The sequence below is a fragment of the Ambystoma mexicanum genome, chromosome 9 (genome assembly GCF_040938575.1).
Source record: "Ambystoma mexicanum isolate Mex_15411 chromosome 9, UKY_AmexF1_1, whole genome shotgun sequence".
NCBI classification, from domain to species: Eukaryota; Metazoa; Chordata; class Amphibia; order Caudata; family Ambystomatidae; genus Ambystoma; species Ambystoma mexicanum.
The window spans coordinates 834,802,743-834,830,054 of record NC_090931.1 but is presented as its reverse complement, the minus strand read 5'-3'; the positions used below and the strand labels follow the sequence as shown (position 1 = coordinate 834,830,054).

The 27,312-nt window shown below is 50.1% G+C and overlaps 1 protein-coding gene across 21 annotated transcripts in view; it reads right to left on the bottom strand.

Moving 5' to 3' along the window:
• UNC80 (unc-80 homolog, NALCN channel complex subunit) overlaps positions 1–27,312 on the bottom strand; it is a 3,486,058-nt gene that overhangs the window by 2,278,814 nt on the left and 1,179,932 nt on the right. The gene's annotated exons all lie outside the window — the stretch shown is intronic.

Below are 27,312 nucleotides of genomic sequence, written 5' to 3'. Positions count from 1 at the left end.
GGTCTGATTCAATTGTCCTGGTTTTGCGTGACTCATTACCCTTTCAGCATTGGTGGTGACCAGTTGCTCTTTCCAATAAACAGTGCAATAGGTTTAAAGAAGAGCAGTGTGACAATGAATGCTAGTTTACCAGGTACAACTCCCTTTAGTTGGTTTTAGTGCAGCCTTTACATTTCTGTGGTAGCATGCATTATTGCAACAGTCAGGCTATGGCATTGGATCCTCATTTGTAGGATACCTAAAATGACCTAGCTGCTTGAGGTCTTTCAGTCCTGGTGACTGAATTGCTGCATGCCAGCCAGAAAGGAGATGCTCATGAGCCATGCTTTGATAATTTGTGTATGAAAGACAGCAAGCCTGGAAGTAGCTAACAGATAGCAATGGATCCATGGTTTCTGCATAGTAGCATGCTTTGCTGAAATACTCTGTAGCTGTGTTTTAACTTGGCATCAAGGAACTGAATGCTGGAGCCAGAAATTCTGAGTGTGCACATAGTACCATTCCTGGTAGAAGCTGGGTTGCAAGGCCATGGGGACCTCACATCAGCATCGTTGCATCTTTGGGAGGACCTGGTTGGTGAGGCTAGAGATTTCACATATTTGTGTAGTAGCACGCCAGAAGAAAACCTGGATGGTGAGGGCGCATATCCCCAAAGTCTCCATGGCAGTATGCCTGCATGGAAGGATTTGGTTTGAGGGTTGTGGACTACGCGTGTCGACATGTTGGCAGTTCTAAAAGAAGCTGGCTGGTCAAAGCATCCCGGCATACTGAAAGGTAGCTTAATGCTGAAGTTGTGTATTCCCTGTGCCTGTAAAGCGACATGTCTTGAAGGAGTTAGCTGGCTGAAGCTATTCATTCCCTGTGCCTGCATAGTAGCATGAACTAAATGGGTGGCCTGGATAAAGCCATGGATAGCCTGTGCATGCATAGCACATGCATTAACAGAGCTGGACTGATGAAGCCAAGGATTGCATTTGTATGCATAGTACCATACAGTGAAGCAGATGTCTGGAAGAAGCCATGGATCGCATGTGACTACATATAAAAACCGGATTGCCCATGTCAGCATAGCAGCCTGCTCTGAAGGAGATGGTGTATGGAGAAAGGTCAGCCTGTATGAAACCACTCATTTCCTATATCTAAGTGGAACTGTGGCATGCCTGAAACGTGTCAAAGGTTGGATGAAGCATTATTTACACAGTATCCTAATAACAGGCCTGCAAGGAGAAGCAGATTGTTCTGTGCCCTGAATTTCATGCATCGGCATGGTAGCTTTGTTCAAAAACAGCCAAATGGGCCAAGTACTCATTTGGTGGCATGTCTGGAAGAAACTGAATATGGTCGTAGCCTCCATTTATCTGTTTGGTTGCATATTCAGGACAAGACATTAATTGGGCCTAATGAAAGGAACAGCCAGAACCAAGGGACACTTTTTCTTTTGATTTTTCTTTCTGGAGTGATGAGTTCGCTCAGTGAGTAATGCTTGCTTTAAGGGAATACCGGCATCTGGGAATTTAAAAACTTTCTGTTTTGGCAAAACTGATTTATATTATGTGCATTGCAACCTACAACCAGGCGCAGTCTGTGGTAACATTATTAATCGTTTAAGTAATTCAATGTGGCATCAATTGAACAGTAGCTTTCGCAGAATAATAAGCAAACTGAGCCATATTTAGTATTGGTTAGTTCATGGTTAGTACACAACGATGACCCAGGGAGGTTCTGTGGTTGATCGCTTAATAGCTAACAACGCAAGTAATTTAGGGAGAATGGGATTACAATGAATACCATTATCAATGGTGGAGGAAAACAGGATCTGTAAAAACACTGAAAATGGAGCAGTAATATTTCAGGTGGGTTTAGGTAAATAAAAACGGTTATTTTGATCAGGGAGGGTGTGTGCTCTGCATGGAACCAAATCCAAGTTTAAAACAAGACGGCTGTAGGCAGACAGACCGACAGATTGCTGTCCCCTAAAAGGTGTGCAGTTCACGGATTTTAGATGATGAATAAGCAACTCAATGCAATACCTGATTTGGTAACCCATCAGTAACTAGCTATTTATGTACATTTCAGAGTATCCCGTCGATCAGCGAAGGGAATAAAAAAAAGAAAATGTTTTAATTGGTTATTTATAACACGCTTAATACCCAGAGGTTTCTACGTGTGGCCCTGGGGATCGAACCTGTGTTGGTCTGACTCGCCTTGCTTCCAAGGCGAGCACGTTGCCTCAGTGTTATGGGGACAGTGTACTTGTTCAGGATACAATGCAACTGCTGGGGGCTCCTATACAGAAGCAACAACACAATATCAGAATAGTAGGAACTCCATGACTTGTTAGGGTAAAGCCATTGATCGCCTGTACATGCTTAGCGCATGAATTAAAGGAGCTGTCTGGGTGAAGCCAAGGATTGCATTTGTCTGCACAGAGCCATACAGAGAAGCAGATGATTGGAAGAAGCCATGGATCGCATGTGACTGCATAGGAGAATGCTTTGAAGGAGATGGAGTATGGAAGGTTTAGACTTTATAAGAGCACTGTTTTCCTATATCCAAGTGCAACTGTGGCATGCCTGAAAAGAGTGAGCATAGTAGCTTCGTTCAAAATCAGTCAAATGGCACAATGATTCGATTGGTGGCATGTGTGAAACAAACTGAATATGGTTGTCGCTTCCATTGATCTAGTTCGTTGCATGTCCAGCACATGAAACTGATTGGGCCCAATGAAAGGAATAGCCGGGCCCAAGTGACACCACTTTCTCTTTTGAGTCTTTTTCTTGGGGAGATGAGGAAGTTCAGTCAGCGATGCTTGCTTTAAGGAAATATATGCATGTGGAAACGTAACATCTTTGTTTTTGCAAAACTGCATTATATGATCCGTGTCAAAACCTGAATGCCTGGAAAATCCTGGAGCAGTGTGTGGTATCAACCATCATCTTGGAAGTCATTCATTATGGCATGGATTGCAAAGAAACATTCTCAAAATTATAAGCAAATTGAGATATATTTAGTATTGTTCATGATTGCTTCACAAGGATGAAGCACAGAGTTTCTGTCAATTATCAACTAGGGTAAGCATGCTTGCTGCGTGACAGCTTACCTAGCATTATGGGACAATGGGATTACAATGAAAGCCATTATGAATGGTGGAGGAACGCAGGATTTATACAAACACATTGAAAATGGAGCAGCACTATCCCAAGTGGGTTGGGTGATTTTAATAAGGGTTCTTTGCTCAGGAAGGGTGTTTGTTGTGCATGGAAGCAAATCCAAATGTAATACATTTTTAATAAACAACTCAGAAGTCGGCTATTGGCTGGCAGACCGACAGACTGCTGTCCCATCAAAGGTTTGCAGATGACAGATTTCTGATGCAGAGTAAGCAACCCAATGTAGGACATTATTTTGTAACCCATCAGTAACTAGCTTTTTATACGTATTTCAGTGTATCCCTTTGATTATAGTAGTGGGGGGTTTGTGTTACGGAGCACACTGGACATTTTCAGAATACACTGCAACTGTTTGGGTCTCCTATACTGAAGCAACGGCACATTATCGGAATAATCGGAACTCTACCACATGTTAGTGCAATGGAGTTTTGATTTTATTAAAGGCATTGAGGTGAGTATTGTGCTTCAATTTCTTTACTATTATATTCAGCAGTAAAGAAAAAATTACAATTAAACTACTAGACCCAGTTTATCAGGGGCTATCTAGAAGTTGTCAACATTATTGTGAGCATTCATCACATGTGAAATCTCTGTCCAATCTCTAGACAGCCTTACTTATGACCTGATAGCCTATTTAGTCCTGGGGCCTCTTTCGTTGGCTCAATCACCATTCGTAAACAATATCACTGGACCACTAGTCGAACAACAACGCAGTCTTAACTGGAAACAACAATGATAAGAATGGTAAGGCCCATCATGGCACCCGACACTGGAAACGGCCGCAAGCAACCACCTCGAAGACGATGTCCATTTTAAACCAAAGACTTTGACTCCAAAACTGGCAACCAAAGGAACACAGCCAAATCAGTTGGGAAACAAAAGTCCATCAACAATGCCATAAGAGAAAAGGTGCATAACGTGACATGAAATCCACAGAACACATCTGTTACAAAGCGAGCCAAGGCAAATGTTTCCAAATCCCTTTCAACACCGCAAATCCCTGCAGCCTCAATCGTTGGATACAGTAGAATCCACAGAAGCAAAATGAAGAAGTGTGAAGTTCCAATTTCTCAAGCAAGTTCCGACGGCATCAGGAAGCAGGTACACAGATTTTGGCTTTGCGCAAGGATTTGGCTGAGAGGCAGATTTGGGTATTCTTGTGTGGATTCTTAGGAAAGTTCATAGGCAGAAAACAAGTTTGGGAGCCTATTTAAAGAACTAGCCACTTCCTGTTTACATTGTGGGTTGAGTGACGGCAGGAAGTCGAGGTAGTGCCGAACCAAGCCAGGAGTTGAAGAAAGACATTTTTGAGGGGTTAGGCAGGAATTATTTTTTATTTGGGGACTGTGTGTTATTTGTAATTTTAACGCTTCTTTTGTTTTTAGCTGGGAAACCTTGATTTTAGTTATCTTATTATGTGAACCAGGCACTCAGACTATCTACTAGGGAAGCCATTTTTTATTTGTTAGGGAATCCTTTTGTCAATTTTAAAACGTTGGAGAAACCTTTATTTTTTGCTTACATTTGAAGCCATATAATTTTCGGAAAACAGTTTTTTTAGCTGGGAAAACTTTGATATGTTACTTGAGAAACCTTTATTTTCTGATGGAAACAACATTTATTTTATTTAGGACAAATTCTTTTTTGGTCGGGAACAATGGCAAGGCTGCAAGGGCGCAATCTGATGCAGTGCTGTCTTTACAGGAGGAGCCTGAAGATCTGAATCGAACAGACATGGATCTCTTAACCTTCTACTTGGAATCTGAACAGGGGAAGGCACAGTTGAACAGTGGTGACCAAGAGCTAGGGGCGGAGGTTGAACAAGTGGTACATCGAGTACCACAGATGTCAGGAAAATAGGTAGTACCCCAGGGGTCAGGAGGAGGAAAAAAGACCAGTGAGGGATCAAAGATGGCTGTGGAATTGCTCCGAAGGTACAAGGAGGACAGGAAGGCAGGACCCATTTGTCACACAGTTCTTGAGTTTGGGATTACTTTAGGTATCTGACAGGGTTTTAGCAGCAGAAACTGAAGCCATGAACTGCACCTGGGGCAAACACTGTTAGGAAGGAGAAGATCTATGCTACACATTCACTGGACCTCCTGCAGCATTGTCACCAGGATGTGTATGACAAGTTCAAACCACCCCATGCCAATTCCAGTCATGATGATGTGATGACATCAGCGACCTCTCAGGAGGGCACAGGGGAATGTCAGACACACAGACTGGTCCATGCAGTGAGGGAGATCTGCACACAGAGTGATGGGTTGATACCTACCCACAAAAGGGGTAGGTCAATCCCAGGTGCCAATTCAGGGAATGTGGGAGACACGGTCCATGTCCTGAAGGGCAGTTTCATGGACAACATTGTCCAGCAAATTGGGACATTTTCCCTAGTGTGCAGGCACGTCTTCAGCCAGGGAGAATTGGTGGACAAGGTGGTAATGGCCAGCGCACAACACCATTTTGAGAAGCACTACCCCAAAGGCATTTGATAGTTTTGCAGTGATAGTGTGGCATAGAGGAACATTGTAAATAATGATGGTTCTGTTTGTCGCAATGGGCTATATTGATGATGTTGTTTTCCCCTTCCTTAGAAAATACATTATCAACGCAATTTATAAAAGATTTATAAAAGATCAAAATTTGTCAAAAACCCATCTTAAAACCAAAACAGATACCTCCAAAAAGGACACGTTAAAATGTGATCAGCTTGTATAAGGAAAAAGTTACTCCCTCTAGTGACTAATGTACTCCTAATCATTAATTCCCTTTGCCCCATACTGTTTTGGTGTCCCCGCATTGGGACAGGACCAGAGCCTTTTGCACAGCAAAATGTGCAGTTCCCCATCAATTTTAATTCAGGTGCCCGTAGGCGCGACGGTAGGCGTAACTGTGCATGCTCACTCCTCCCTCTGGCATCACACCTCAGTCTCTCTGTACGAGCATCGGGAACGACTGCCCTAATTACTCATATTTATCTGAGGTGTACGGTGGGTGGGGTGTATGGAGGAAGGGGGCCTAAGCCTAGGAATACAGTAGATAATACGGTGAGTAACCTTTTCTTACCTTGATGTCCAGTCCCCTTCCCTCTATACTGTATAGGCGATTCCGACACAACAAATACTCTAGGGAGGTGATGAAATGTCAAAATATTTAGGCTACTACATTTCTGAGCACAGCCTGACCAAACTCAGCATCCTCTCTTGAACTGACAGCCAGACATAGTGCCTTCAGAAAGCTGAAGGTGAAGCCCACGTGGCTGCCTTGCTGATAACATCCCACGAAATGCTGCGTTGAAATGCAAGTGCTATTGCTTTAGCTCTCACCAAGTGTGCATGTATACCTTCTGGTGTTGTTCTGCCCTGCACCTTCTATACTTCTGAAATACATGCTACCATTCGTCTAGCAATAGATGCCTTGGATACTTGTTTGCCTGGATATTTTCCACCAAACGTTACGCAAAGAGATTCTGAGCCTCTGAATGGCTTTGTCCTGCTTAAGCAGAACTTTAAGGCTTGTTTAACATCCAAAGTATTTATCAGCCTGCAATTGTGGACTATGAAAGAATGTGGATAATACAACTTCTTGATTTATGTGTAATTCTGTCACAAATTCTGGTAAGAATGAAGGATGAGTGCGTAAAATTACTTTGTCTCTGTGAAATGTTGTATACGGTTCTGAAGCCACCAAGGTCTGAATTTCACGAACTCTTCTTGCTGCGTTAAGGCCTCTAATAAGGCCGATTGTACTGTTACCAATTTACAGGGTAATTCATGGAATAAATGTGCGCCAAAAAGGGGAGCGCAAGCGGGAAAAATGCAGCGCACGTGTGCTAAAGCCGCGCATGCAGGCGTTCGTCAATTCATGGAAAGCACTGCGATGTGCGCCAAATCCGTGGGTGGCGCACACGGGCTCACACTTCACCAAACGCTGTGCGCGAAGCACACAGTGAAAGCGCACAACGTGTAGTGCACACAAGAAAAAGTGGGTGGAACACAGGGCGGAACACGTGGAATGGGGAACAACGCGTGAAAATTTGAGCGTTATGGGGAAGTACGGGAGGTAAATGCTCGCAACGCCCACACACGCGCTAACAACACGTATTCATGGAATCGAACAGGGGAAACCCGTGCTCCAAAAAAGACACGCTAATCTGGAAACACATAAACCAGCAGGAAGCAGGCGTAAGCGGCCCCGCGCAGCATAAAAGTGAGCGCAAACAACAAACAAACAAGCTCATACGCTACGATGAATATACCGTTCCTCGCAGCCGTGGTTGTGGGACACCGCAGGAGGAGGAGGATAGCCAGGCCCCGCATTTTTTTACCCAGGACCAGCCTTTTTTGGGATGCCTGATGACCAGGTGTACGGGAGGTACAGGTTTCCACCACTAATAATCCTAGAACTGGTCAGGGAGTGGGAGGATGACCTCACATCACCCACCCTGTGCTCCCAAGCACTGAGCCCCTTGGAAAAGGTGCTCAATGTACTGCACTTCTTGGCTACTGGGTCATTTCAGCAGACAAGTGCCAAAGTTGGGGGTGTCTCACAGGCCACGCAGTCACGCTGCCTACACCAGGTGTTGGCGATCATGACTGCATGCCGCCCAGTCCGCAGGCACATATACATGCCTAGAACACCTGCAGAAAGGCAGGCCATCGTCCAGGACTTTTACGGGGTGGCACACTTCCCCAAAGTGCTTGGTGCCATTGATTGCACCCATGTGGCTCTCCGTCCACCCAGGGCCACTGAGCACATCTATCGAAACTGCAAGCACTGGCATTGGATCAACGTGCAGGTTGTATGTGATGCCAAGGGAATCATCACCTCAGTATATGCCAACTATCCGGGGTCCAGCCATGATAGTTTCATATTCCGAATGTCACCCCTAAACCGGGACCTAGAAGCTGAGAGGCATGGCAACATGTGGCTAATTGGTGAGTATAAATGCCTCTGCACATGCATGCATGTCAGACACTGAGAAATGGGAAAACCCAACTAATGACAACCATAATAACCTCCCCAGGGGACAGTGCCTACCCTCTGAGCACCTACATGATGACGCCAATACGGAACTCCACCACACCACCCGAGGTAAGATACAACACAGCAACCTGGGGCATAGTGGAGCGCACATTCTGAGTGCTGAAGTCACGCTTTCGCTCCCTTGACCGCTCTGGTGGGCAGCTGCTATATGCGCCCCAGTTGTGTGCAGGATCATAGTGGCAGCATGTGTCCTGCACAACGTTGCAACCCCGCGGGGCGTGCCGGTGGACATGGTGGTGCCCCCACATCCCCAACCACATGCACGGCCGCTGCGCATGGGAGGTGAAAGGGCACATGGTGATGCAGCCCTTACCCAGCTTGTGGCAAATTTCTTCACCTAAAATCCCACCCCTGCGAAGTGCACAGAGGCCGGGGACATACCAGCTGACAATTTATGATGATGACAAAAGGGACAGTCAACTGTCACAACCATACCACCCTGAGATTGTTTACCTGGAAGTGCTATATTGTGTGCATCCCTAGCTACTTAAACACACCCAATGCTGTGTGAGTAAAAGGCACACATTCATGCAGCATGAAGGACTACCATCTAGCAAAATACTACATCCAAATAGTTGCATGTCACCCAACCCCCTCCCTAACCCCATCTCAGCTACCCAACACACCATGGCATGGCATGCTATATGAAAGCAACCAAATGAATGCACAACACATGACACAGGTGTCAAAAGTGCACCGTCCCAAATGGAAACAGGCCAGAGACAATTTCCTCTCACTAATGAAAAAAAACAGCACACATGAACAAATACTTACCAGCAAGACAAAACATCAGTACAGGATCGAACAGTGGCAACATATGACAGTAAAAAATGAACGTCATGCAAGTGTCACAACCTGACAAAGGCAGCACATCGACCCCTTCCAACTGCAGTGTGTTGCTGGCAGCCAAATGTGGCAGTGTACTGCACACAACATGAACTGCATCTGCAATGGAGACGGGCTCGTCAAGACATGAAGACGTAACATGTATATATGCAAAAAGTCCTGTATGTAAAACCATATACAAATCCACCATGCAGTGGAGAAATGAACACCAATCCCCACTAGGGATGTATACACAGTTTGGATTAGAGACAGCCCACACAACTTATGGGAGCCCAATGCCTCTGTGTAAGTTACTGTCACTTGGTCACACCCTTTGCAAGCCCATGGAAAGGGGAAGCAGGAGGGGCGTGTGTGTCAGGAACCCATGTATCTAACCCAAAGACAGGACAAGCCTGGATGTGCCCAGCTGGAATACACAGTGGATGCCTACGGGAGCCACACAAAGCAACACACTGTAACATGACTTCACAATCTGAAAGAAAATGGTTATGAACAAAAAAGTAAAAGCAAATTAAATAAATGAAAAGGAAAAGTAAATATAAAGTAAACCAAATAAATAAAATAATAAAAGTAAATTCAGAATACAATTTAACTAAAAAAATCTAGTAAAATTAAAATAACAAATTACAAATGAAAATAAAATGAAAATAATAAATAGAAAAAAGAAGATGAAAAATACATAGTAAATGAATTAAATACTATTTTCATTTTGCAATTCGGAATGAAATATGAAAAAAACAAAAGAAAAATTTTAAAAATAAAATAAAATCAAAAATGGCCATGTGTCGACCAGGGTGTGGGGGAGACCACCCAGGAGGGAGGAGGTACAGGGTGCACCCCAACACCCACATGCGTAGATGTTTAGAAAAAAAAACCTCCATGGGCTCATGGCCTGCACAGCTACCCTACAGTGGGAGAACTGCTGTTGCTGTCATCACCCTCTGGTGGTACATTAGAAGGTGGGCGTGATATGGGAGGCAGACCACGCAAAGCCCTGGCATGCTCCTCCATGGCAGCAAGCATGCGGGTCTGAAAGGTTTGGTTCTGCAGGATGATGGTACGGAGATCCCCATGCAGCACATCACGGGTAGCACGCATTTCTGCCTGCAAGGCCTTGCGTGATGCCCGGATCTCCTCACGGGTTGCCTGGAGCTCAGCTGAGAGTGTGCGAGTCAGCTGCTCCAGCTGCTGTTCTGACAATGTACACTGGGACACCTTAAGTGAAGTGCACCCATAGTATCTCTGAGGGACCTGTGTTCTAACCTCAGGGCATCCCTGTGGGCATGTGACTCTACAGACATGGCTGTGCGCAGAGTCTCCAGGCCAGCCCGTCAGTCCCTGTTGGAAACCAACATGTCCTCCCTGTGTGAGCGGCACATGGACTGTGTTGCCTGCTGCTGGAGCTCCACCTGCCTTTCAGGGGGGAGAATGGAAGTGGCCCCCCTATCCATGGCCTGAGCCATCATTTCACATGATGCCCCCTGTTGTGCTGCAATGGTATATATGGAGTTCTCCCACACAGTATTGCCTGGTGGTGCACGGCCACCACCTTGGCGGGCACCACACCTGTTTGGGGCAAGGTGATGTGCACCATGCTGTGCTGGCACTGCCTGAGGCTATAGGACTGCATTCCTCCTTTGATCTGCTGGCCCAGGAACAGGAGCAAATATAGTGGAGTGTGACCCTGCATCCGTAACCGCCACAGGTGGACTTTCCAACACTGAATGCCCATAGCAGGGTCTACCCCCAGTGCAGGTGGGTTGGACAGAACAGCATCCCTGCCAGAAACACTCACCTGCGACGGGACATTTGTCTCAATGTCAGATTCAGCACCTGAGCTGTAGGGGTCTGCAGAGGTGTACCCAGTGACAGCCGTGGACAGGATTGTCTGCAGGAGTAATGATTTCTCATCCACCACCACCCCACGTCTTCCACTGGTGCCTGGTTGTGTCTGTGAGTACTCCTGCCTCTGCGCCATCTCCTCCTCCTCAACAGCATCTAGAGCCTCATCACCTGCAAAAACATAAAATAAAAGTAATGAACACAGGCATGAGCAGCATAGCCCACACACATAGGCATCACGAAGTACACATCGAATACATAAATGACACATGTCACACATGACAATAACTCTGACATGCATGCACTGGCAATGAAGTGGAAGGGGAGCCTAAAAGCAGCCACTGAGGTCTCCAAGATGGGAAAGCAGCACATGTGCTGCATGCTGTATAGCACCGGCATCACACATTAGCCTGTGAGTGGCATGGACAATCCACATACATGACACATGCCAGCACACAGATGGCACGTAGCATAGCCATGGCAGATTTGACAAGGACACCCAGATGGTAGAAAATCAGTACTGTCACCCATCCATGTGAGATGGACATCATGAAATAGAATATGCAAAAGAGTGTGACAAAACACGCATGTGCCACAAGCTGCAACAAAGCCAGTGTTCACTAATGCAGTGATGGCAGGCACATGGATACATCAATGGTTGGTCACTTTGACATGACTGAAGACAATTGTCATGTTGAACATTCAAACAGGGGCCCGTAGTGATTGTGTGCAGGCCATGTGTAGGTGCACATTACTCAATCAGCCTGATTGATGAAATCATTCACATGATAAGTAAACAAATGTGGAGCATTGTGGGGTGTAATCTATCTCTGAAGTATGTTACATTTGGTGCAGAACTGCACAAAAATGTGTTGTAAACATGCAAAGGATTTCATCAATCAGGCAGAATGAACAGGAAAACACTATGAACAATGTTGTGGCATGATGGCAGTTAAAGGGCAAGTGCAGTAATTAGGTGCAAATTGTCAAATGCGGTCAGAAGGGATACTGTAAAACCCAAGCCCAAGGCCGGGGGATGGTTTGGAGGCACCACATGGGTGACCCATAGCAGTCATGACTACACAGCCTCATCTGGCACTCAATCAGAACACATCACCCAAACAACATACACATGGTTTGCACACACATGCATGGCAACTCACCGGACATTACCTCAAGATCTGGTAGTTCTCCCACACCTTGGATCTGATCCTCTGTGATGAAGCCTCCAGCGATAGACTCATGTTCTGTGAGCACTTCCTCCTCTGGTGGAGACCCACTGCCAGTCACCAGATTAGAGGCATGAATGGAAGCCAGCTTGTTTTTTGCTCTGCGTTTGAGGTCATTCCACCGCTTAGAGCAATCATCAGCTGTGCGCCTCACAAATCCAAGCGAACTAATCTGGTCCGCGATGCACTGCCAATGGGCCCTACGTTGAGAAGTCGTAGTCTTGCACCCTGCAGCCAATAGCATTTCGCGGCCATGGGCCGACACGTAGCCCACAAGTGCGTCTAGTTCTACATCATTGAAACTACGCTTCCTTGACGTGCCGCAGGGGGGAGCCGTATCTGGGGTCCCAGCCTGTATCGCAAGAGCACCCTTCTTCCTCTTGGGATGTGGTGTGGACCCTGAGTGGCTTACGCCGCTCTGGTTGGTAGGGGCTGAAGCGCAGGTGGACTGGGAACTGGAAGTAGCCAAAGGCACGATGACCAAAGGTCTCACTGCAGGCATTGACTGCCGGGTGATGTTGGCAGGACCAACCTCGGTGTGATGGACTTGGACCAACACTGTCCCGGCTGGGTGACTCAGAGCTGGGGTGGATTGAGCTGCAGCTGCCCCTGCAGCCTCCTCATCCTGGCTACTTGAGGCAGCAGATGACATTGCTTCCCCAGATCCACGTGGCCTGGTGACAGCAACTTTCACCGCCACACGTGGCTTTGACTTGGTGACACGGAAGTCAGCCTGGGAGTCATCCTGTGCTGGTTCGGTTGACAATATGGGCCGGGTTAATGAGGCCTGAGCTGGGATGGTGTCAGCTGCATCTTCCCGACCCTTTGGGGGGGAGATAGGTGTCCCTGATTGGTCCTCCACACACTGGCCACTCGGGCCACCCTGCACATCCTGGCCACGTCCCCTGCCACGCCCCCCTCTTGGAGGTCAGCCACCTTTGCCTCCCTTACCACTTGGTCACCTCCCAACCATAGCACTCAATGTTCTTGTGCGAATGGGAAGTGCAGTAAACAATTGTCCTGGGCAATTGGGGTAAAAGGGGCAGGGTACTAGATGGAATACGTACCCTAGTGCTCTAGCAAGGCTGTCTGTGACCCCTGGGGAAAGATGATGGGTCACGCAATGCTCAGGTACCCCAAAAACAAAATTTAACGTGCATGCAACCCCTGGTAGCCCATGTGCATGGAATAAAGAACCCGCACTACGCTGTGGCACCCAGAAACACAAAAATAAGCGTACGCGTGGTACATGCAGGCTACAATGACCTCTGAATGGGTACGCGACACAGGGGGACAACCACAGTTGAAAAATATGTGTGCGACTTACCGTCTGCCTGGAAAAAGAACGTGAAAAAGACGCATTACACCCGCGCCAAAAGAAGAATTGAACGCTGTCTGAGTATACAAGGAGTACGAACTGGAACCGTTGGGAAGTAATTGCGTGTGAACCGACAAGAAGTACAGAATCACCCGCTCGCTCTCCACAAAAAGCACATAGAAGAAAATGGCGTCCTACGTATACTTTTTAACCCAGCCCACACGTGCAATGTCACATACGCGCGTACGCACTAAGGGCCTTTCCTCCAATTACACACAGTGACACCCGATGTGCAGTTTTTACATGTGTACAATCAACATGCACCCGTGTGGAGGGAAACGCCTGTGCGCGATACGTCACAGACAAGCTTACGCGCTAAGGGCCTTTCCTCGAATTACGCGCTGACGTGCAGTTTTTTCACGTGCCAAATCACTCCGTATCAAGCTGGCCACGTGACAACACACGGAAGACCATGCTCCTGCCCAGAAGGCAATTTTCCTGCCCCCAAGAGCCCCGAGCCCGCTCCCACCTGCCATCTGCTGCTGTCTGCCATCTGGCCACGTGCCCTGCTGTTTGGTGCCTGCACGTTAGCCATCTGCAGGGGTCCAGTTGCTGTGACCACCCCTGCTGGAACAGAAGACTCCCGACTGAAGTTACATCGCACCACAGCCCAGCACCTGGACCCAGTTGCCCACACACACCTGCCTCAGGGGTTGCCATGTCGGGGGAAACACCATCGGAGACCACCGGCAACCCCCAGCCAGAGAGGCAGAGGGCTACCAGCTTCAGCGCTGCAGAAGTTGGTATCCTGGTGGAGCAAGTCCTGGTGAATTATGATGCCCTCTTTGGAAGTTCATGTGCCAACAATGAAGGACGGAAGAGGATCTGGAAGGACATCGTGGCTGCCATCAAGGTGGAAGGGGTGGCAGCCCGCGACATGCAACACGTCCGGAAGCGCTGGGAGGACTTAAGGTCCAGGACCCGCAGCAAGGCCCGGTGCCTCTTGAAGGCAAAGCATGCAGAGGGGTGCCGGGTCCGCCTTACCAACATCCAGATGAGGGTCCTGGAACGAATACACCCAGCGCTCCACCTCCAGGTCCTTCAGAGGAAGACCCATCCAGAGTCGAGCGGTAAGTATCCATGCGTACTGATTGGACGCAGTGCATGTTGAGGTGTGCCAGGAGTGTGCAGGTTGGACATATGTCTTGAAAGGCCCATGTATGGATGTGTATGTTCAGGGACATGAGCCTGTCGCATGTGAGTCCAGTCATGTGTGAGGCACATCAATGGTGTATGTGTTCAAATGGATGGTGCCCAAATGCATGTGTCGGTGCACACATGTTTAAACTGATGTGTATGTACTGTGGCATGGTTGTGGTGTGACACATGGATGCTGGTTCCACCTTCATGAATGTGCACAATGTACATGTGCGTGTATTTGACATGTGTGCCACTGTGATACACCATGGATGCATGTGACACCAACTTGTAGGAGGCTGATTGGCAGATGTGACATGGATGGCGATGATTTCACTGCGACAGGTGGTGGAGATGTACAGATGCAAGTAGGTCTGGTGGCGTGTGTGCATGTGTTCGGCACTCCCCGTGTTGCATGTGACGTCAGGCTAACCTTCGGATGCTCATGCTGTTGTATGTGTATGAATGGTGCTGCCTGCTGAAACATTCCTGTTGATTTGCGCATGTGTGTGGGTTCAAATGATATGTATGTTGGGGAGTGTGATGCCATGTGTGAAATTTGAGACTGCCACTCATGCGCAACTGTCATGTGTGTATCAGACCATTGTACAGTGCCCTGATGCTTGTGTTCTGTCTCTCCCTGTCTGTAGCGTCAACTGATGAAGAGGTCGGAGACGGTGCTGTGGAGCACAGCGGCAGGCATCCCACCGCCAGCCGGAGACGCAAGGCCCAAATCCTGTAACGCTCACCTGATTCCCGTAGAGGCGCCGGTCTTGACTGGGCGTATACCGTATCTGCAAAGGTGATGTGTAACACACGGCTGGCTCTTTGGGCTGGACCTCTGTGCACTGTATGTCTGACTTGAAGGGTAAGATGTCTGCAGATAGAAAATATGGGATTAAGGAACTGGGTTATTGAATGTCTCTCTCTTCTTCCCTTTCTCTTCTCCTGTAGAACCCCAAAGGTTAACGCTCTCACCTTAGGTAAGTGAACGCCGTGCTCTCCATCTGCCTCGGGGCAGGGTGCTGTCCCAGTTTCTTCACTGGATAAGGGGAGCAGGCCTCTTGACTTCAGAGGACTGCTGTCCGTCGTTTACTGCACGAACGGTAAGTTTCGAGTAATTCTAATGTCTTTAAAGTCTTTAGTAATGATGTTTCTTGTTTTGCAGGGTTCCGGCAATGGCGGATGACGGGCTGAAGTGAGTTGAAGATGGAGCCCGTGTGATGAATAGAAGCGCCTGGAAGCACGTAAGTAAGCGCTTGTTGCCTGCTTCACGATGCGCTCTAACTGTCTTTTTATTTTGCAGGTACAAGTTCGGAGCGGCTGCAGGGTGCCGGAATACCCACTGGGTTAGATGTGGAAAGGAGTAATGGCACGTGAGTATTAAAGTTCCCCAATGTCTTTAAACGCACCTTGTTTTGTCTTTCAGATGCGGGATGCAGCGCCGAAGGCCTCCGGAGCGTGCAAAGAGTTGGTAAGCTTTTGTCTTTCAGATGCCGGAATGCAGTGTGAAGACCTCCGGAGCGCACGAAGAGTAGGTAAGCCTTTGTCTTTCAGATGCCGGAATGCAGCGCGAGGCGTTGGTGACAGCCGATGGACCAGGTAAGTGAAGAGCTGTCACTGAAGACCGTAATGCTAACCTGTTCTTTCTTGTCTTTATAGGTGTTGCTGAAGACTGGATTCAGGATGGTAAGCCTTTTTCCTTAGGCCCAGGATCAGATGCAGAAGACACGATGAGCGTTCTGCTGCAGAGGATGCAGAATAACGCAAAGCAAGATTCATCCATCGGGTGTGGTTTAAATAGCCTCCTGTAGTGCTTAGGTGTCTCCTTCCACAGCCACGCCTAGGTAAGAAAAGAGTTCCTGCTTTCCAGAAGAGTTCCAGTGTTCTGAATCTAGGGAGTGGCTCCTGCCCCACCCAACAGGAAAAGTAGTTCCAAACAGAAGAGGATCAGAGGCTCAACTGGCAGGCAAGTAAGCAGCATGGTCTGCTGCAGGTAAGTCCACCCAAGCATTATGAGCCCGGCGCTTCCAGCGCTGGGACTGGGCATATTTATGAGCCTGGTGCCACTGGCGCCAGGACTGGGTCCAAAAGGTCCCAATTGGGACTGGTTGGCAATCGGAACCTGGGTTATGGATCTGCTTCCAAGGGAGTTGGGAAAACCCTGACCTTTTGGAAGCAGAGATCATGACAATCCCCTCCCATGTTGTCATCTCATAGGGGAGTGAGGGGTCTGGTGCCGCGTCCGCAGCTGCCGAGGGTAGGTCCAAGAGGCGGAGGTTGGAGGTGGACTCCTCGGCAGCAGAAGGGGCAGCTGAGACCCCACAGGGACCTATGGAGGAAGATTGCACCGAGTCATACAGGTTGGTGGAGGGTTTGGTTGAGGAGGAGGCCGTGGAAGGGCCACATACGGGCTTTGGAGGGGGGGATTCCGCTGCTGCTAGTGGTGCAGTCCAGAGGCAGGGACAGGAGGCAGCAGAGGCGGCCGCGGAGGTGCCTGTGTGTAATCCTGTCCCCGATCCTGTGACTGCATCATCCCGCACCAGCAGGGATGTCTTCGTCCAGATCCGTTTTCAGCGAGGGGATCCGCTAACAACTGGCCTTCCTCTCCCTGTGGACGGGGCAATCCGGGAGCCTGTTGAGCCTGTCCTGGCTGGGGTGGCATTGCGTCAACTTGGTATCCGGGATAATGTGCAGGGTTCTCGTGAGGACGCTGCACGTTATTTCAGATGCCTCATTGACTGCGTCAAACTGACTAGAAGGGATCACCGGTCCTTGGTTCCTCCGTGTGCTGGACCTTCTACTGACCCCCTCCTCAACTGAACCCCCAATGCGCCAGTCGTCCTCTGTGCCATCTCCCTGCCAAGTATCACCTGGGCACCCTGTGGAGCTGCCTCTCTCCCAGCGGCCAGGCTGGTTGAGGCCACATCCCTGCCACAGTCGGAGTCGGAGGTCCAGCAGGGGTGGCCACCCCAACAACTAGACCCCAGCAGGAGGAGGACGTGCAGGCATCAACAGGCAGGGCACATGCACGGCAGCAGCAGGCTCAAGGTGGGAGCGATGATGGCTCAGGGCCATCAACATCAGAGGGTCAGGCATCGGCCAGAGGGCAGGAGGACCCTGGATTGGGAGTGTCTTCCGTGTGGCAGCGGTTGGGCCGACAAATAGATGCGAAGCGGCGGCGGGCCGAAGAGGCACGGCTCACTATGGTCAGGGCGCAGAACTCCATGCGCAGGGTGTTGAGGCGGGCTGAGTGCCTTGAGGAAATTCGCAGGGAGTTGGAGGCAGACATGGCTTTATCCCTGCGAGACCTCGGGCCAGGGAACAGGCCCGCCTCCAGGACGTTGAAGAGGAGTTCGATAATGCCCTGGCCCAGGACATCAACGAGTGAGCCGTTGGACTTGCCCGCCGCCTTTGTAAATAGTTCTGTAGGTGTAAGTTTCCTTTCTATTTTTTTTTTCCTTTGGGGTGCATGGACTTTGCCCCGCCTTTTTGTATATAGTTATTTATTAGGTAGGCTTTTTGGTAGGTTTCCTTTGGATTGTTGGGCTCATGGACCCTGGATTTTTACACTGTATATAGTTTGGGACTGGATTTGACTTAATTGAATTAATTTTTACCATGGAGCAATGGTTTTCTTGATTTTTTACACTTTGTATTTGGTTTGATGAACGAACGCTTTGGAGGCATTTTAATTAGGATTTAATTGGATTCAGCATTCACATTTTTTCATTCATTATGGACATCCAGGCTTTTTTTATTATTTATTTTCTTGTGTGATTTTCTTTCATTCCTTCAATTTTGTATATAATAAATTTTTGTTTCATACTTCATTTGTGTGGTATTCTCTCATTGGTTTCGTGCATGTCACAATGTGGGTTTTCTCATTCACATGCCCCCATTGTGTGTGTCTGACGGACACGTATTGATGTGCATACTTGTCATTTGTGATCTATCATGACATGGGGATTTCAATATGGAGAGTATGGAATGCTTGGTTGGGTGTTTTGACTGGGGAGGCGTGGGGTGGGATTTGGGTGGCCATAAGGGACATGAGTGTGGATCGTGATGACGTGTTGGTGGGGGGACCTGAGTCGGGGCCGGCTGGCAGGTGCCCGTCAATGGTGGGTGGGTGGATGGGTGGGGGACATTAGTCTGGGCCTGCTGGCAGGTGCCCCTCAATGGTGAGTGGGGGGTCGGGTGGGGGACCTGAGTCAGGGCCTGCTGGCAGGTGCCCGTCACTGGTGGTGGGGTAGGGGGACATGAGTCGGGGCCTGCTGGCAGGTGCCCATCACTGGGGGTGGGGTGGAGGGACATGAGCCCCTCTTTTGGCTGGGGGACCTGAGTCGGGGCCTGCTGGCAGTTGCCGGTCAATGGGGGACCTGAGTCGGGGCCTGCTGGCAGGTGCCCGTCACTGGGGGTGGGGGGACATGAGTCGGGGCCTGCTGGCATATGCCCGTCACTGGGGGTGGAGGGACATGAGTCGGGGCCTGCTGGCAGGTGCCCCTCAATGATGGGTGGGGGACCTGAGTCGGGGCCTGCTGGCAGGTGCCCGTCAATGGTGGGTGGGTGTATGGGTGGGGGACCTGAGTCGGGGATGCTGGCAGGTGCCCGTCAATGGTGGGTGGGTCGGTGGGGGACATGAGTTTGGGCCTGCTGGCAGGTGTCCGTCAATGATGGGTGGGTGGGAGACATGAGTTGGGGCTCACAAGTGCGCTCACAAGTGCATGGTGCCATGTGGGCTGCCTGCAGGGCATGGTGAGGGTTGTAGGGTAGTCCCCTGTGGTGTGGGCTGCCTGCAGGGCATGCGGATGGGGGAAACCGCACACCCGGGAGGGACCATGATGCCAAATCGCGTATGTAACTCCCCATGCAACCCCCAAATACACGTACCCCGCTCTCGCCAGGACTATCGCGGGTGAAACTTCCCGCGTACCCCCAAATACACATACCCCGCTCTCACCAGGACTGTCACGTGTGAAACTCCCCACGTACCCCCAAAATACATGTACCCCGCTCTCGCCAAGACTATCGCATGTGAAACTTCCCACGTACCCCCCAAATACACGTACCCCGCTCTTGCCAGGACTGTCACATGTGAACTCCCCGCATACCCCCCACATACACGTACCCCGCTCTCACCTGGAGTATCGCATGCGAAAATTCCTGCGCACCCCCCAAATACACATACCCCGCTCGTCCAAGGCCTATCGCGTTTGAAACTTCCAGTGCACCCCCGAAATAAACGTACCCCACTCGCCCAAGGCCTGTCGAGCGTGACACTTCCCGCGCACCCCCGAAATACACGTACCACGCTCGCCCAAGGCATGTCGCGCGTGAAACTCCCCGCATACCCCCGAAATACACGTACCCCGCTCTCGCCAGAACTATCACGTGTGAAACTTACCGCGTACCCCCAAATACACGTACCCCGCTCTCGCCGGGACTGTCACGTGTGAAACTTCCTGCGTAACCCCCAAATACACATAGCCCGCTCGCACAAGCTCTCTCGCGTGTGAAACTCCCCGCGTGCCCCCAAATACATGTACCCCGCTCTCGCCTGGAGTATCGGGTGCAAAACTTCCCGCGCACCCCAAAATACACGTACCCCGCTCGCCCAAGGCCTATCGCGTGTGAAACTCCCCGCGTACCCCCGAAATACACATACCCCACTCTCGCCAGGACTATCACGTGTGAAACTTACCGCGTACCCCCAAATACACGTACCCCGCTCTCGCCGGGACTGTCACGTGTGAAACTTCCCGCGTAACCCCCAAATACACATAGCCCGCTCGCACAAGCCCTCTCGCGTGTGAAACTCCCCGCGTGCCCCCAAATACATGTACCTCGCTCTCGCCTGGAGTATCGCGTGCAAAACTTCCCGCGCACCCCAAAATACACGTACCCCGCTCGCCCAAGGCCTATCGCTTGTGAAACTCCCCGCGTACCCCCGAAATACACATACCCCACTCTCACCTGGAGTATCGCGTGTGAAACTTCTTGCGCACCCCCGAAATACACATACCCTGCTTGCCCAAGACCTATCGCGTGTGAAACTCCCCGCGTACCCCCGAAATACACGTACCCTGTTCTCGCCTGGAGTATCGCGTGCAAAACTTCCCTCGCACCCCCGAAATACACGTACCCCGCTCACCCAAGGCCTATCGCGTGTGAAACTCCCCGCATACCCCCGAAATACACGTACCCCGCTCTCGCATCGCGTGTGAAACTTCCCACGCACCCCCAAAATACACGTACCCCACTCGCCCAAGGCCTATCGCGTGAGAAACTCCCCACGTACCACCGAAATACACGTACCCCATTCTCACCTGGAGTATCGCGTGTGAAACTTCCCACGCACCGCCGAAATACACATACCCCGCTCGCCCAAGGCCTATCGCGTGTGACACTTCCCACGCACCCCCAAAATACACGCAGACACCCCATCCACCGTGGGCATGCCCCACAGGCAGCCCACTCACCCTCCCCATGCCCCACAGGCAGGACATCCACCCTGGGCATGCCCCGGAGGCAGCCCACGCCACAGGGGGATTCTTTTTCTATGCTATTTTCCCGGCGCGAGTGGGGTACGCGTATTCCGAGGGGTGCGCCAGTACATTTTCACGCTTTTGGCTGCCGTGAGCGGGGTACGCGTAGTATTTTCACGCAATTACAGTGTACCGGCCCTGTAAGCTGGCGCAGGGTTGGTGCGGCCCTTTGCACTGCATTGGGGATATCAATGCCTTTTCCTTGCGCAAGGGGCGTTCTTGGGGTGTAACTGGCGCTGCGGGATGTTCTCTGCGCCAGCGCTCAAAATGGCTTGGAAATTCCATGAATACGTGGTGCGCCAGAATGCTGTTTAGCATACACAGCTGGCGCACGCTGGTGCACGCTCCCTCTCTGCGCTGCTCGCGTGCGCTGCCTCTGCGCTGAAATTATGAATTACCCCCTTAATGTCTAATGATGCCATCGGCTCAAATGGCGTATGTACCAGTGCTGCTAACACAACATTGAGATCCCAATTGGGATGAGGTTTCCTGATTGGGGGGAATAATCTTGTTAACCCTTCCAGATGTCTTTTGACAATAGAATTTGTTGAAGAAAAAAATCATAAGCTCAGAATTCCTGTATGGCCCTAAACCAGCAAGATAAGTCCTGCCTGTACACCTGAACAAGCTAAATAAGCTGAAAAAGATCAAACATTGTCCAGCGTACTCATCACAGGGTCAATTTCTTTTTGTTGCGACAAGTGATATAACCTTCTCCACTTGGTGGCTACGCAGGTCATCATGAAGATGGCTGCCTGAGTGTCTCCGGCATCGAGATGGTGGAAAAACACATTGCGTCCATCTCCTGGCACCCCACACTGTGTAAGAATGGTACAGTGACCCTCCATGGCCACTGTTGGGTGAAATCTGGAGTCCCCAGGGTGCCGGCGTCCCAAGGATTAGCTCTGATTGTGTGTTCCCAGCCTTGCAGCTTGATGGCGGCCCGGCTTGGCCCCGGACATGAAGGGGGTGCAGCGCTTACTTCACGGCTCCAAATGGTGGCCTGTGACGGAGCCGCCTGCGGCGGACCAGTGTGCACAGCACTGGCCCTGAAGGAGGAGCCCGGTTGTGTACGCGGCCTCTGAGGCTCTGGGGCCTGCTAGCAGCGCCTCCTGCACCAAGTTCTCCCCGCAGCTGGCCTCATCACGACTTCGGCAGAAACCCTTAAATCCGGCAGTAGCGCTATTACCGCCGGATTTAAGGGTCCGCCGAATCAGGGCTTCGGCGGATTTCAACCCAGCTCTGAGCTAGTGTGAAATCCACCGAAAATTCACGCTCATACCGCCGGCGGGAAATCCGCCGGCGGTATGAGCGTTTAAATTCCCCATTGAGCCCAATGGGGAATGGGGCATTCCCGAATGGGCTCAATGGGGACTTCCAAGTCCGCCAAACTCGTGATCCCGCGCTATTAGCGCCGGGGTCTAAGGCGGTCGCGCTAATAGCCCCCACGCTAATAGCGCCGGCCCTACCGCCGTGCTGCGGTGATCCTGAGACTGCCGGCACAACAGCAGTGAGTTGGGTTTGGGCCGCAACCCTCTGGGCGCTCACCGGTGGTGATGCTACAGGGACTGAGGCTCTGGGAGCGAGTTCCTGAGCCTCTTGGTCACACCAGATATAGCTGCGGGCCGAGGTGGCCCGGTGGGGTCTGCTGGCTTGCCTGTGGCTCCTCTTTACGCTGGCTCCTGAATTACATTCTCATGCAATGCAGCATCTTCCAGCATAAAACAGTGAAAACGAAAGCAAGGAAAAGAAATAATGTTCACAAAAAACGAATGGGAGTGCTCCAGAAGACTATGGGTGATGGTGTTGTGGGAAGACACCCGCTGTTGTAATGTTATGCTTGGATTCACTGCTCCTCCTGCAACATTTTGGGAGTCTTTTGCAGCACTCTGTCCCTACACTGCATGGGGCCCAAAATATTTGGTGTGACACAGGTTCAGGAGATCGCTGCATTGGGTTCCCAATGCCCAGTTTGATTTTTGAGGCAGGCATTGGCTTAAGGCTTGCTGATGCTGCTCCTTGAGTGGCTATTTGTGGACACCTCAGGAGTTAACCATGCTGTGTGCACAATGCTACCACAAGAAGACAAAGGGGTTGCCTCCGCGCTCGCTAATCTCCCTGTCTGCTGAGGACTCTATATTCTGTCTGCAGCCTCTTCCAACGAACTGCCACTCATTCCCTAACTACTGAGGTCCTGGCTAAAGGTGTGGCACTGATACAAGCATTCTCAGTCTAGTTGCCACGCTGGTCTGCCCTACCCCTACTGAGAGAGGTCTGGGATAGGTATTGGGTATACCTGTAACGAGGATTGATCGCCTGCCTGGGTGAGCTGTGCTCTGTTTTACACTTTTTAAGAATACCTACGACCTGGCATAGCGGTGGCTTTGGTGTGTGCCGCCTTGGAAGCATAGCCTTACCTCTTGGTGGTGCAAGCATTGCAGAGGGTGTGGGTCTGGCCCGTTGCTGCCTTCTAGGTCTGACATGGCTAAAACTCCTAAGCTAGAGAAGCAAGGGGATAGCTCCACAATGCTGCAGTCTTCAGATAAGAACAAGCATATTGAGGTGGTTGCGGCCTGGATGCATGCGGTCGGCCCGCTCACAGCTATGCTCACGCAGATGTCTATCAAGTCTGAGCATCAGGATCTGTTGGCCGAAATCTGCAAAGAAATCCACAAAAGCACAGAGGAAGTCTCCCACAAGATCCTGGCATTAGATAAAAGACTTTTGGAGACTGAGCACAGGGAGTCATAGGTGGAGGATACGCTCTGTGATCAGTCCTATGAGGTAGGTGAGTGCACCAACCGACTTGAGGCCTTGGAGGCCCGCTGTGACGCCTTGGAGGACACACAGAGGATGGGGAGAATCGCTCCTGCAGAAATAATATTTTCGGATATGGGGCATTTCTTCAGTGGTGCGTGAAGAAGACCTACCTAACTTCGTGCGGGCCTCTTCCGATCCATTCTTGATTTGCTTGAGGATTCTGAGATTGAACTTGACAGTACTCACTGTGTCAGAACATATGCCACCCTGGCCCAGGACATGCCTGCTGATGTGCTGTCCCTGGTTCACTTCTTTAAACTAAAGGAACGTATAATGGCTGCAGCCAGACCCTTGTCATTCATCTCCTTTCTTAACATGTCACTCTCCTTGTACCAGGATCTGGGATTGACATCTTTGGCGAAGTGAAAGGCACTGCGCCCACCGACTGAGTGGTTGCGCCCCACGGATGTGCCTTACAGATGGGGCTTTCCAACTGCGCTCTACTTCTCTCATCAAGGGAAGCGGTGGGTGGTCTGGACGCGGAAGTATGTGGAGAGCCTGCAGGCTCTTTCTGACCATCCCCTTCACCCCCTGCCCACTTTCTGCCACTTCTGCAAGGGTACCAGGCCAGGACCCGGGCTTGGTACCCGCTCACTCTCTGGGCGTCCCCCACCCGCACCATCTGAATTGGGGGAAATGCAGGCTAATGTAGCCGTTGACGTGGATGGGGTGGACCTCGCGTTTCTGGGCACATGGAATGTACAAGGACTGAATTCCCCAATGAAAAGGAGGTCTGTGTTATGCAAGCTAAGGGATATGTCTTTCTCCATGGTGTTTCTACAAGAGACCCATCTGCTTGTACAGGACGAGAAAAGAATGAAAGCAAAGATGTTCCCATGCCAATTTTCTGCCTCTGGGTGGAGAAAAGGCAGGGTGTGTCTATCTTGTTGGGTGAGCAGATCCCAATCTCTAAGGTTAAGGTCCTTTGGGACCCACAGGGAAACTATGTCTGGGTTAAATGCCTGCTGTGGGATTGTATGTTCACGCTGGTTTCCCTGTATGTCCTTAATTTTGGTCAAGCTGTATATCTGGAAAGCTTTCTTCTTCAGGTGTTCTCTTTCGCTAAGGGACATGTCATGATTGAAGCTGATTTCAATCTGGTACCCAAACCCCTGTTGGACAAGACTCTGCCTCCTACTAAATTGGAGTTTAACCATGCTACTGCTTTCAGGCTGCTTCTCTGTGAATTGGGGCTTGTTGACGCTTGAAGATTGGCCCACAGGGAGAATGGGGATTTCTCTTTTCACTCACACGTTCACAGGGGCTTCTCTAGATTAGACCTCATTGTTATACCTAGTGCATTGTACTTGTGTGTCCAATGGGTAGATATAGGTACACGCCCCCTATCTGACCACCGTCTCTGGCAATTGTGGATAGGCCCGAGAAACCCAGATGCCCATGGAAACTATATGATCCAGTGCTTAGAAACCCTGTAGTGACTCCCGAGTTGGGGAAGGTTATCTCCAATTACTTTAGGGCAAATAATAACTCAGGTCCTTTAAGGGACATTGGGGGTCATTCCGAGGTTGGAGGTAAGGGATTACCGGCGCCTGTAAGGGCACCGATGGCGGTAATCCCTTACCTCCGTATTCCGAGTTCCCTTTGCGGGTCCCTCTTTACCTCCTGCTTTTAGCAGGAGTAAATTACGGGACCCGCAAAGTGACCTTGGAGTAAATTACAGCACCGTAATTTACGGTGCCGTAATTACCTCCTTCCCCATTCCCATTGAGCCCTATGGGGGCAGAAATGGGGGTGGGGAAGGGCTATGGTGAATGGGGAATTACTGGTCCATCGAACCTTGGAATGGACCGGTAATTACTCCATTCACCATGCCGGTATTCCATGGAGTAAATAGCTCCATGGTTGCCAACCATGGAGCTATTTACTCCATGATGTAGTCCTAACTCGGAATGAGGGCCATTGTATGGGACGCCATGAAAGCTGCTGTTAGGGGTTAGCTAATCAGCAAGTCAGCATATACTGGAGAGCAGTAATTGGTTAGAGTAATGTTGCAAGGGATAGGTTAGTGTGGCAGAACAGGAGCACAAGAGGTTGGGATCCATTAGGGCACTGTTTGAATTTAGAATGACAAGTAAAAAGCTGGAGGCGCACCTGGCTGACAGGACGGCTCAGGCGATGCTGAAGACCAAAAAGTATTATTATACTAATGGGAACCAAGCCAACCACCTTCTGGTAGCCAAGCTGCGTAAACTCCAAAACCTAATTTCAGGACGTTAGTTAGGGAGGTGCTAGGGGGGTAGACTGCCCTGGCAGAAGCCCCAATATTTGCAGGGTGCAAATCTATCTAGCCTGTCTATTGAGGATCTGCAATCTCTGGAGGAACCAATCCTGCCAGGGGAGAAGTGGAATGAGCTATAAAAACTTTAAAGAATAAGGCTCCGGGTCCCGATGTATTTACAGCTCCCTTTTACAAGAGGTTTCACACAATCTTGACCCCCCCCCACCCTTCTGATGGATCTCTTTAATTCCTTTATGGTCTCTGGTAGGGTTGCCCTCTCCATGGGTGTCACCACAACTGTTCTGATTCCCAAGCCAGGTAAGGATCCAGTACTTTGCAATTCCTATCGCCCCATTACCCTCACTAACATGAATCAAAGCTTCTCCCTATGATCTTGGCCTGTCGTATGATGGCAGTCTTCCCCAGACTCAAAGATAGTGACCAGACGGGATTCATTGTGGGTCACAGCACTCTCGATAATGAGAGGTGGGTTCTGAACCTACTGGAAGTACGGCAGCGTTTGGGGATAGACATGGGGAGTATTGCTCTGGATGCCCACAAGGCGTTTGACAGAGTGGACTATCTCCGTGGGGTTCTGGAGTGGTTCAGGTTTAGTCCAGCGTTTGTCAGTTGGGTGATGGCAATCTACCAAAACCAATCTACATCCCTTCGGGTTAATGGGGCATTATCGTCCAGCTTGCCAATTATCAGGGGAACGAGACTAGGCTGTCCGCTGACCCCAGTGATTCTCACCTTGAGTATGGAGCTACTTGCTGGTCGATTCAGAGCTAATGGGGCTATAGAAGTGATCCGGGTTGAGGGGATGGACGATAAGGTGTTGCTCACCCTGAGTAATTCCCATTCTTCCCTGGCTGAGGTGCTGCGGGAGATGGATGGATATGGCCGGGTCTCTAGGTTCAAGGTAAACTATGACAAATCACATGGGCTGGATGTTTCCTTGAGGCCCCGAGATGGGAGCGTGATTTACGGTCTTGCCCCGATACAATGGACTTAGGACGCTATCCCCTATTTGGGAGTACGCATCCCTAGCAGT